This window comes from Dasypus novemcinctus, chromosome 4 (genome assembly GCF_030445035.2).
Source record: "Dasypus novemcinctus isolate mDasNov1 chromosome 4, mDasNov1.1.hap2, whole genome shotgun sequence".
NCBI lineage: Eukaryota > Metazoa > Chordata > Mammalia > Cingulata > Dasypodidae > Dasypus > Dasypus novemcinctus.
Window position 1 is genome coordinate 156007514 of NC_080676.1, and position 12917 is coordinate 156020430.

Sequence of the window (12917 nt, forward strand, 5' to 3'; positions counted from 1 at the left end):
CCATGGGGCAGACCAGTCCGCTTCACGGAGTTGAGCCAGGCAGCACTTTTCTAGCACCTGACATGACTCGTAGAGAAGGCACGACCCATCTCCCTGAACACTTTCCGCAGAAATCTCTCCTAAACCCTACCTCAGGTGGCATTGTGCCCTTGGCTATTAAGCTGGAAACGCAAACCACTTTTTGTGGTTCAAATCATCTCCCGGAGATAGTTTCCTGGAAGTTTTAAGTCCTATTTCTCATATCACCTCCATCTAAATTGGTGATTTCTTTGGCCTTTTCATCTAATTACACAAGCATTTTGTACCTATTTTTATTAAATGGTTCCATTACATAACCCATTATGTGACAGCTGCTTTTTATGTTGCTAAGATCGTTAGCCCCCTCTGCTACCTCTCTCCCTTTCACAGTAAGGACGGCATTCTTAAATACCACATTTGTCGTGTTACCTAAGGCTTCCACAGAAACACTTCTGTTTGAACAAGAAATCATCCCAACTCTTAAATATAAGAGACAAGGACTTAAAATTCTATCAAAATTGTGTATATCCCACATAGAGAGTTGTATAGATTGAGTTAAAAGACAAGAAAAAAGTGGAGAGAACTGAAAGCAGGAAGTAAAGAGAGAAGATCCCAGAGGAAAAACTAGGGTAATAGAAAAATGGATGCAAACTGGGAAAATGATGGGAGAAGGCTGGGGAATCCCCCTTCATGTCACCAGTCATTAAAGGACACGAAGTAGCCCCTGCCCACTTTTTTTTAAGGAGGTACCAGGGATTGAAGCCAGGACCTCAAATGCGGGAAGCAGGCACTTAGCCAGTGAGCTCCATCTGTTCCCCAATGGGAGCTGGTTTTCTCATTTGTTTGTTTTTAGGAGGTACCAGGGATCGAACACAGGACCTCATACACAGGAAGCAGGCGCTCAACTGCTTGATCTGCATCTGTTCCCCTGACCTCCTTTTGAGTCAAAGAAAGCTTGAAAAAAATAAAACTATATTCTCCTAATGTGTTAAGAACATTCTACCTTACCCTAGTTAAAGGTAGAAATGAAACAAATGGTCAGATATTTATGAGAACATAGGAAGACTTAGACTTTTTCTGTCATTGTATAAATACATTTTCTGTTGTAATGATGAGCATATTATCGCGTGCACTTTCCACTGCTCCCTACTCCACCGAGTTTGTTGATTTGAGGTCTAAATCACAATTTTGATTTTATTCCCTCTTGTCAGATATTGGCATCCACTTAGTCTGTTGAGAGAACATCTTCTATAGTTGTGATGGTTATTCAGGAATTATAAAACTGAATTTAATGGCAGCATGTGGCAGTTACATCTAATTGAAGATCACTACACACAAGGCAGTGAATCCAACTAGAAATGGCGACTCACTGTGTTACCTAGTATCATGAAGAGAGGCTGACTTGGGCAAAGACTTTGTCACTAAGGGCGGTATGCCAGTAATGATATGCCTAATCCATATTAATAGCAATTACATTGCTAATTCCATTAGCATTTGCATTATCATTATGTATTAATTACTACAGTTAGGCCACCAAAGACTAATATCCAAATCTGACGGCACCAATTCCCTGGATGCATTTTGTGGTTACTGAATGATTGCTGTTCACTGCTTTGGACAAATACAGAGTAATGCAGCCTTCCCAGGCTGGACGGGGCCAAGTGTGTGGACCTCACTGAAGCGAAACCAAAAGAACATTCTAACACTGTAGGAGAAGATTCTGCCTGGAATAATGAAGGATAAAAAAGGATAAAAAAAACACCCGGTATAGACTGACGCAGTGCTCTGTCTCCACACCGTGTATAAGGTCTTTTCAAATGTGAAGAAGCCTTCAGATGGAGTGACATTTCTCAGTGTCACTCTCTGTTAATGTGAGCTATTTGAAAAGAGACCCGTGGTCAGCCAAGTGTGGAAAACACTGGGTTAAACAGAAACATGAACCCTAATGCAGCCCTTACCAGATCCTTTAATGCGATGGTGACTTTGACTCTCTGAGAAAGGGACGGAACTTGTGGAGTTTCCTAAAACCTGCCTGACTACGGAATTCTTTTTTTTTTTTTTTTTTTTTTTAACTGCAAATCTCCTGGCATGGTAATTCTGACTAATGCTTCTTTGGAAAAGCTAGATTTGCAAAATATAATTATAGCCAGAATTGCTAGCCTTCCATAAAAAAGAAATACCAATGTATATAATAGGAAAAATCTATTGTACTTAAGAGAAACGCATTGTCATCAGAGACTCCATAATATCCAGATAAAGTCCCAGTCTGCCCAGTGAGGAGAGTCGAACATCCCTAAGAGTTCTACAAATCGCCAGAGGTGTATAGTCTCCTGGATACGCTGGCCCGAGCCCCAGCTGCCGCTGAACTGGCTGAATCATCTTCCAGCACATGCCATCTCCTCCCACCCCACATTCAGCCAAGTATGGGACCCCACGCCTTTCCTAGATTTCCACTAAAACCAAACAAATAAATAAGCCCCCTCCCAAGGCTTTTTTGTGTTTAGTAGGCTTCGTTAAGTTCAAGGGAATCATTTGGAACTTATGTTGCCTGAACACAAGCAACGCGAAACAGAGTATTAGATATGCTTGTTCTTTCTTTTATAAAAAGTTTTATTGAGATATAATTTGCATACCATGACGTTCACCTGTTTAGCGTGTACAAATCAGTGGGGTTCAGTCATTTACAATGTTGAGGCACACCTCTCCTTAACTCTCTCAGTAATTTCTGACAACTGGAGCGCCAGCCTTGGCCAAGCTGTCTATCTTCCCCTCTCCCCTCCTTCTCTGTATTTCCTTAACCCTCCAATTCATTTTCTTGCCTATGCCACTCTTTGGTTCCTTGTCTGCCACCAGCCCCAGGTCCTTGGAATCCCATCTCTCAAACTCTTCACTGCAAGGGAAGGCCTGTTTCTTGTACTCATTTGCAATTGGTAATTATTCTTGTTCCTCATATGAGAAAATGAGAACCTAGAGGATTATAATTAATTAACCCATGTGCTTATGAAGGATTATGCAATGCTCTCATCCCCCTTTATTTCTATGCCTTTAAAAATGTTTTATTGTTGGATATTCAGGTTCAGTAATCTTGGCTTCTACGTGTAATGTCTCTTTAACCCCATCCATTGAGTTTACCCATATAATATAGTTTGCTAAACCCTGAAAAAAAATCCAAATAGTGTATCAGGGTATTTTTCTAAATAAAGACTCTTCCTGAGAGACTATCAGGGGTCAGATTTTTAAATTTAAAATCACTGCACTAGTCCATGTGCATCTCCTCTGCAGCAGCCATGTGACTAAGTCCATCCCATCACCTCTGGAAAGGTTGCAGCACCTGATGCCATAGAGCTGGCAAGAGCAGAATTACTGCTTCTTTAAAGGTTTAACTTCTCCATGACCATGGCCTAGACTTTCTTAAATGAAAGGTGGGAGGGAGCAGAGAAAACTAGAGGAGGAATAGTCATGGCCTGAACGACAGGTTTGGAAGTCCAAGTTAAATGCTGGGTGGGAGGGGAGAGCCTAAGACCCTGGAAATAGCCACAGGGCAAGAAAAAGCCCAACCAGGGAGCTTTTCCATTGATGAAGGGTAAATGCTTCCATGGCAAGATGTGATTAAGAGTTTATTGTGAGGGGAATCCCCCTAGACTTCTTTCCAGAAAGACAGTCCTAAACATGTTTCACCATTGGGTCCTTTCTGCAGTAACAGAAAAGCTATACCCATGCGCATTTGACCCATACGTCCCCTGTATTCTCTGGAGTATATTCAATCCCTGCCCGTTCTATATAAGACACACAAAGGCAAGTTTTCTCCACTCTGCAGGACAGTATTTGGTGTGTCACAGTCCTAATCCTTCGGACTCTGGGCAGCCCTTCCTATTTATCAAGAAGAAGCAAAGGATGGAATAAAGGAAAGCCTGGCAAGACCCCAGTGGACATCCCTGACCCACAACTCGGCCAACAACAACAATTTAAACTTTACTTGGGAACCACCGCCAACCAAGGCCTGGTGGAGGTGGAAGAGCTGGGTCCCTGGGCATGCCCTGCTAGCAGCCTCTAAATAAGGCCATATTTAAGGGGGCACATGGCAGTCCAGAATACAGGCCATATTTTCTTCTTTGCATCTAGGTGTGCCCAATAGGCTGTGCAAGGAAAGGACAGATAGAGGAGAAGGTCATGGTCAGGAGTATAGTCTAAAAGAGAAGGGCGTATTCTCCCCTGTTCCTCCTCTTGTTGCTAAAATGCAGACGTAGCATGGACTATCTTGAGCCATGTAGACATGATCCAGAGGCCAGGGATGGAGAAACAAGACAGAAAGCCTTGGGCTCCAATGACCTCATGGAGCAAGTTGGCCATATCAGCTTGGACTTTTACAGGAGAAATGGACACACTTCTCCTAGTTAAGGAGACTGTTACATGGGCCCCAAGGGTAAACGTACATCCTTATCAGAATAGGGAGCCAGGGCCAGACTGCTAGTTGGAGGGCCTCTACACAGGTGAACAGCTGAGCACTCACACAAGGATGAAAAATGCATCCAATTCCAACTTGACTCTGTCAAACATTTAGACAATGCATTCGTGAAACGCTGATTTGCCTGGCCTCTTAATAAAAGCCCCGTCAGAACTATACTGGCTTTCTCTCCACATAGGATAAGGCCAATGCGTACCCTGAGCTCTGCCAGCCACTTCACGAGGCTATACCTTGGTCATAAAAAACGTCACGTTCAGTAACCGAGTGGTGTCAAGGACCATGTGGTCCTTTTTCAGGGGTTTGGAGGGAATTTATAATAATTTTTGTTTTTCTTTGTGTTCAATGTTGAAGCACATTTATAGAAATTAGCCTGTTTGCAAATATGCCTACCATGTCCCCATCTACAGAATACAAAGAGGTTGAATTAGAGCTAGACAAACCAAAAAAGTCCATTTAAAAGCACTTTTCCAGTATTCCAGAATAGTGACTTACTAAAAAAAGCAAAAATTAAGTCTTAAAAAAAACCTTTACTAATATATTATTATTAATCTGGAACTGATTACTTTTTACATCATCTTGTTTTTTTTTTAAATGGTCTATCTTATTTTAGGCCTAGAGCAGAGCTTTCTCTGCAGTCAGCCAGTCCAGGGTGGAGCTACTGAAAGCCAGCGAGAACTTTCCACCACCTAGAACAAGTCCACAAGGAGATATAAGCAAGACACTGAGTGGAGTCCTTAGAAACCTTATAGCAATATGACATTCCATGAAATCCACCTGCATGATCTGTTTCCTATCGACTCAATTTCATTGTATTTTACAAAAGTACTGATTCACAACAAATTTGAAATATTTCAAAAATGACCTTCCACCCCAGATATCGGAGGTCTAGCAACCACTTTGCAGATAGAAAGGCTCATTGCAAATTAGCCAGCAGCTTCATATATATCTTAACTCGCAACACAAACATTTCTTAAGGATAGAGGCGCATTGCATAAATTAGTACTGAGAATAAAAAGAAAACAAAATACACATATTCTTTTTACCCCCATAGAGAAAGACTTATCAATGGGAAATTTCATAAAGCATAACTTTATAATAACATAAGAATTACTAAGTAATTTATTTTATAAGATAAAATATGTATGTATTGAATTGTGTCATGTTGTCTATTGTGGGGTATGTGTGTGTATATGTGTTTTGTATGTGTGTATTGTGGTGTGTGTTTGTGTATTGTGGTGGTGTGTATGTATGTGGTGTGATGTATACATGTAGTCTGATGTGTGCATGTTATAGTGTATGTTTGTGTGTTGTGGTGTATTTACATGTGTGTGTGGTGTGTGTGTTGGTGTGTGTTTGTGGAATATTTGTATATGGTGTGATATGTGTGTGTAATCTGATGTGGTGTGTGTGTTGTGGTGTATGTTTGTGTATTATGGTGTGTGTGTTGTGTGTGTGTTGGTGTATTGTGTGTGTGTTGTGGCACGTGTGTGTTGTGTTGTACATGAATGTGGTTTGGTGTCTGCGTGTAGTCTGATGTGGTATGTGTGTTGTGATGCATGTTTGTTTATTGTGGTGTGTGTGTTGTGTGTATTGTGGCATATGTGCGTTGTGGTGTACCTGTATGTGGTGTGGTATATGCGTGTAGTCTGATGTGGTGTGCATATTGTGATGCATGTTTGTTTATTGTGATGTGTGTGTTGTGGTGTGTGTGTTGTGTGTGTTGTGGCGTATGTGTATTGTGGTGTATGTGTATGTAGTGTGGTGTGTGTAGTCTGATGTGGCGTGTGTGTTGTTGGTATGGTATGGTGTGTGTGTGTGGTATGGTATAGTATAAGTGCTCTGTGTGTGTGCATCTCCATCATAAAAACGATAATAGCCCACCCTCCGTCTTCTCTACTTTGTCTTCAACCCTAAAACTACTTCTTAGCATTTGCCCCAGGTGTTGGTAGCTGCACCTCTGGAAAGAGGCTTTTAACCAGAAGCATTTTGACTTATTTTTTTGGAAACAATGAAGGGGAAGCATGTACTTCTTTAAACTGGACAGCTTAATTTTTCCCCTGGAGAAATACGACCTGGTTTAATGTCTGAACTTATTGTTGTTATTAATTTATTGAGCAATAAACTAAAGTGTGACTGAGTCGCCAGCGACTTGGAGATATTGTTAAGCCTGGAATCACACGGTTGAATGACTGGCTGGCCCAGAACTTGGTGATTCAAATGATCCAGAAGACAAAGGAGCAAGGAGCAGGAATGTCTCGCACCAGCGCAAACCCAATTAATGTCAACCAAACCCTGTTAAATTTATGGTCGCCTGCCCTATGAAAATGGTGGAACCAACCCTTTTCCTGTGCCTGCAGGGCAAGTTCATTAGATGGGAAACAGCCTCTTGTTAAGGCAGGAGTTCAGCAACGCAAATGGAGGGAGATGCCAGCCACCGCAGGGCAGGAGGGAGGGAGAGGCGAGCCTTCCTTTCCAATGCCAATTAGTGGGTGCAGTAGGTGCTTCATAAATAGTGCCTTCTTAGAGTCACCACACAGAATGGGAACAGTATCTCCAATTGTCATTTGGTTCATAGAACAATGGTTTTAGAGAGAGAGAAGGAGAGAGAGATCGTCTCCAAGTTCACCAAAGACTCCACTTTGGTTTTCCGTTTTGTTTTTTAAGTATGAAGGATTCACTTGTGTGCCAGGTGCTCTTTATCTAGGGGTAGTCGCAGAACAAAATTGGCCCCCAAAGTCATCAAGCACATCCTTCCAACCGCTGCACTGGGTGCCCACGCTGATGGTGCCGCAAGGCTCCCCTCACCCCAAGCTCTCCAGGGCTCGGCCACTGCACAGCCGGACTGAGGGAAAGCACCACTTCGGGGCTAGCTAGTGTGGCAAAGTTCAGCAACGCCCCCTTGTTAGAGCTGGGTGGCTCTAACACAGAGGGGCTTTTGTGTGAACAGTCACCCCCGTGGGGTAGTAAGTGTGTGCCTCAAGAGCAGTTTGTCTGGGGAAGACAAAAAAAAAAAAGAAAAATGATCAAAAGAATGTAATCATGAATTATCAAAGAAGCTATTTTTCCCAGCCATGTCTGATTCTGAATTCCATCAAACCCTTAATGACTCCTGTCAGAAGTTCAGGGTGTTCAGAGCAAAATATTCAGGAGGGGGGAATGTTGTCAGCATCAGAAAAAGTGTCTCGAGTGCTTTTTGTCTCCTAAAGAAAATGTCTTTTGTGGGTTACACGACGGCAGTGGGAAATAAATTATTTCTCTCTCCTTAAGTCAACTCTTCTGAGCTTGAGGCTTACGGGATGATTCTCATTTATTTGTGCTCTCATGTATTGTCAGGTCCTTCCCTTTTCAGTAGTGATAGCCATGAGGAAAATCTGGGCAGGGGATCAGGTGGTCACATAAGACCTCTCGGAGAAATGGTGTTTGATCTACGATAACTCCCAGTGTCTTTCCATTTTTGCCGCGTTTACTGAGACCCACAGAAAAAGACCAAAATTCCTAGGTGGATCGAGATCGTGGATCTTCAGAAATGACAGACAGTACCATCTGCAGAAAACTGATGCCGGCCACCCTTAATGGGCCACGGCAAGACCACGTGCAGGGGCTGCTGGCAAGCAGGGCAGGAGCAAGTGAGAGTGGGAAGGGACAGAAGCCTGTCCAACCAAGTGGGCGCAAAGGTGGGTCAAGGGAGGGAGACGCCGGGGAGTCCTCAGCACGGCCCCTAGAATTCCACTCCATTGGAGTCAAGGAAGGTGGGGAAATCTGAATATTAGCCTGCCTGGAATACCTGCCCATATTCTCCTCGACCCCAGGGTTTGCACCACAGTCTTTTTGTCTTTGCTGATTTAGATGTAGCCACAAAACATAGAGTTTCACTGCGGATTTTTCTCCAGACTGTCCGTAAATTCTTGCTCTGGGCACCCTAATCCATAATTATTGTCAGCCGAGACCAAACTAGCTTCTTAACTACTTACCAATTTATGCAGTCTCCACAGGATCGATCCCAGCAGAAAGGAAGATCAGCTTTTCCCGAGAGAGCCTCCTTCCCGCAGAAGTGACTCTAGGCCTGCACCTGCCAGGTGGAGGAACCCCTGCAGTGCCTACCTGGGTGCAGGCAGCAGTCTGGAGGGTCCCAGGAGGGAGTTCAGAGCACATGGGACACACCCTGGGGAGGGGAGCTCCCAGCAGCGAGATCACGTCTTCCTCTTACCCAGAGAATTCGGCTGGATGCTAGAAAACAGGAGAGAGAGGCCCAGGGATCAGTGTTGCCCACGTACCCACTTGCATCATCGCCAGTTGGGCAGAGCTGGGCCCTGGCTGAGCGGCAGGTGAGTGAGGATCGCCCTGCACTGCACGAGGTGCTGCCACCAGGCTTGAAAGGTCAAGGCACCTAGTGTAAACTCGAGGGGAGGGAGCGTGCTTGGAGGGCGCAGGGCATGCGCTCCGAGACCATGGAGGGAAAGGGGTCAGAGCTCTGCTGAAGTGAACCTTCCCTTGCAGTTTGTTTCTCCTCGGGTCGGAGCTGGCAATTGTCCCCAAGACAAGAAGGAGCCTGGCTGGGGCCACTCTGCAAATTCATGAGGCAGAGGAGACACAAGCCGGGCATATGCATGATTATTACAGGAAGAGGGAAACAGTTGAGCTATTTAGCATCTCACAGTTCAAGGGGGCTATTGCTGAGAGACTGGTAAGGAAGAGACAAATGGGGTGGGGAAAATTTTCTAATGGTAATAAAATCCGTTTGCTTTTTCCAGTAAGGAAAGGATTGAGTGATGGCATGCCTGGCCCTGCTTTAGTACATCAACTGGACTGAGACAGATGTAAAAGAAAATATATAGAAAAAGAGTCTATATTATGCCTTGCCTGTGTTATGCCTTAATATATTCTCTTGTTAGCAATGAGCCAGTTCTGTATAAACAATGTTTTCTCAGCAGGCAACGGCAAGTTAATAAGGTGCGCTTAAAACTCTATAGCGCTCACTCGCTTTAATAACGTCAGTAAAGAGATATTGTGGCTTTCCAGGGAGTTCAGCACGCATTTCCACGGGGAACAGAGGGGTGCACGTGATTGAGTAAACTGAAAGTTTCTTTAACCAGTTGCATCTTTTCTTTCCACTGCTCAGTAACAGAGGAAGAGATGAGCAAAGCAATTATTCAGGTTCTGCCTGGAAAAGAGACAAGATCATACATCTAAAGTTGGACAGAATCTACACCACAAAGGTTAATTCAGTTTGTTTTTGTTTTTTTTCCTAAATGACTTATTTTGTTTTTTAATTCAGGAAATTGTTTTAAGTTTTTATTGTAAATGCATGTGATTTTTGGGATGGGCAGATAAGGCATCTATGCTTGGAAAATGTGTCATTATTAATTGATTTTAGTTATCAAGGTAAGTTTCTTCAAAGATCTGCTGACTTATTAAACCCTGAATTGGACACAATTGCTTTCCTTTAACCTGCCACTTCCCAATCAGCTACAGTAACTATATTTGAGATTGATTTATTTGCCTTTGCCGAAAGATTGTTTTATCCAAACTGGACAATTATTTCTCTTTCCTCACCCTAATTCATTTTGGTACTTCCATGGGAAAATGTTGCCAGTATTTACAAAACAGCACAAAGGAAAACTCTCAATTGTCTTCTGTATAATTCACTTTTTATCAGCAACTCTGCACTCAACATGTATCAATAGAGTCTATTGTTTGTTTATTGGTTTGTTTCTTTTCCTTAAATTGGCTGACATTATCAGGGTGAGATTTATTGGCTGAATGTCAGTATTTTGGAATAATAAAAATGACTATTTTGGAAATTCTTTGTAATATTATATATAGTTTAAAAAGCCAGTATCTAAAAATCTGTACTCCTTTGAGAAATATAACAATTTAGCTCCAATGATCGGTTTAAACACCCATAAACTCCTTAAATCATTTTAGTTGGCACCCTGTAAACCAGTTACTCCCTTGAAATTTTCAAGAATATTTTACAAAGCAGTGTAATACGGGAAAGATTTCTCTTGATCAAAAACAGATACAGATCCTATAATAAATGTTTACCTAATCTTTACTTACCTTTTTTTTTTTTTTTCTTTATCTTATGAAACAAAAATTTTTGCAGAATAGGATTGCAATTCCCAGGCTCCCCAGATGGGCTATGCATATTAAGATCAAAACAACAGTCTAATTACATTTAACTTTCACTGATTTTGAATACAGTTGTTTTAAATTGATAAGTAAATTCACTTCCAATCTAATTCACATATTAAAAGATTACTTTAATGTCCAACAAAAATAAAATAGTTGAAAAGTAAAATTACTTTTTCTCCCTTCTTATTACTTCCCTCTTTCTCCATTTTTATATGCATTGCTAATATTACCATCACTTTTAGAGTTCTAACATGTCCAATTTGTTAACATATTTATTTTTAATTTGAAGTGAATTGAAATTTTTGAGTTGAAAATTTAAATTCTTTTTTCTGAGAATTCAGTATACTTCAAAGTATCACAAAAGCAGAATTGACATTCACTTATTTAGGAGACAAATTACTTGTATTCAAATTATGATTCCTCATTGTTCATTCAGATTATTCTTTATATCCTGATGATTTTAATGGGAAAAATCCTATTTGCATGACTATGCTTCTTGTAATTAAATAAATTTACAGCCAATAGGGATTATCTAGCTGAAATCTCTTATATAGGATAAAAACAAGACCTCCAGTACATGCTGTTTATTACACAGCAAACATGAAAAATATATTAAATTAAATTATATGCAATTAAATCATTGACAATATTCCTTGAGTGACAAAAACCATAAATGGATTCCACGTCTATTACATTGCTCTTTATAAATTAAGCAAAGCAAACACAACTGACTAAAATTTTAAAAGAAAAGCACACTGAATTTTATGTTCTCTTTTATATATGGCTGCTCTGACTGTACCACAACTTGTTATAACTCACACCTGAAGCAAGGGGACATAACACCAATTTTTCATGTCAATTACATTTCATTTACATTTCAATAATCATCAACCATCTGAAGTGACTAAAGGTCCATATTTCTTTACCATTCAAAAGGGAATATTCACAGCACTTGTGTACCAAGCGATTGCACTTCTGTGATCTGGGTTTTGATTCACTTCTTGCCTGTACACTTTCAATTGGACCTTTATCAAATGGGCACAGCACTGCGTTAACAGTGATTTTATTCCTTCATTCAGCCACTCTAAGCCTTTCATTGAGGTTCTAATACATATGAGACATCGTAAGATGGCCTGGCCCCTAATTAGACAAGCGTTGTTCTAAGGTGCATTAGCAGAACAAGCAGGTCTTGAATGAGGCAAGCAGTGGCTTCCTTACTGCTGGTGTATTCCTTTCAATGCATAGCCTCACTCTAGTAGGATGCCCTGGGGTGCATTAAGAGGCAGGTAACTAGAACTTGTGGGGCTGCAAAGTCAGAATGGATGGGGGTATGTAACCCAAGGAGGATATCACTTAGGGAAGAAAGTTTGGATCACGACAGCTGTTTTCACCAAATGGAGTGGAAACCCAGTGGAAGAAGTTACAATTGTCCAGAAAGAGTCCAAGAATCGGAACAAGAAGCAATGGATTGAAGCAACGGGGAGAATGAGTCTAGCTCCAACAAAGGAGAGATTTTCATCGTGTGTTCAGACAGAAGCTGTAGAGGAATCTGAGGGGATATCACACGAAAAATTCAAGTATCAGGACAGACGATCACCTAAGCTCCTTCAAACCTCAGGAATTTAGGAGTGTGGAGTGAAATAAAGATTCCAGGCAAGAAAGTCCTTTCTAATCGTGCTTTCCCAATGTTTCCATAATGAATAACCATGGAACACTTCACTTGGACTTATGTATAAATGTACTCACTTTGAAAACTGTAATTATATTGACCCCATAGAAAGAGGGGTAAAGTGAGGCTATTGTTTTTATTATGAGGAGCAATAACATTTTACCCTCACATAGTTTATTTAAATAAGTGGGCAAGCAACTGACATTGGGATTGATAATCCCAGTCGTGTCGTGTCACTCCGTAGTATGACCTTGAGTGAATTGTTTAGCCTCTCTTAACCTTGATTATGTCATCTTAAAATGGGGACAAAAATAATCATCTTTCAGGATTGCTCTGAGAGTACGTGAGATAAATGTAATTAAAGCCCATTGCCCCATGCCTAGCATATTGTAAATTCTCCAGAAATGGTACCTACTATGAAAGATAAAACTTAGCTTTGTAAAAAGCTACAGAAGTCAATTAATATATTATAAAACTTACAAGGGCATTCATTATGTAAAAGGCATTAGAAAATGGAGGGGGGCATGTCTCAAATATTATCAGGACATTCAGAAGATAAAACAACTGGGACTGCTTCAACACAGCCAGAGCAATACCAGAATAGAGCCTGTGCAGTGACATCTATCCCAG

The 12917-nt window shown here is 41.3% G+C and overlaps 1 long non-coding RNA gene across 3 annotated transcripts in view; it reads right to left on the reverse strand.

Annotated features, from left to right (window-relative positions):
* LOC131278303 (uncharacterized) overlaps positions 1-12917 on the reverse strand; it is a 525485-nt gene that overhangs the window by 344373 nt on the left and 168195 nt on the right. For all 3 annotated transcript variants that reach the window (XR_009185632.1, XR_011648714.1, XR_009185633.1), the window contains exon 2: positions 8455-8710. This is a non-coding gene — a long non-coding RNA (uncharacterized lncRNA). The remainder of the gene's footprint in view (positions 1-8454; positions 8711-12917) is intronic.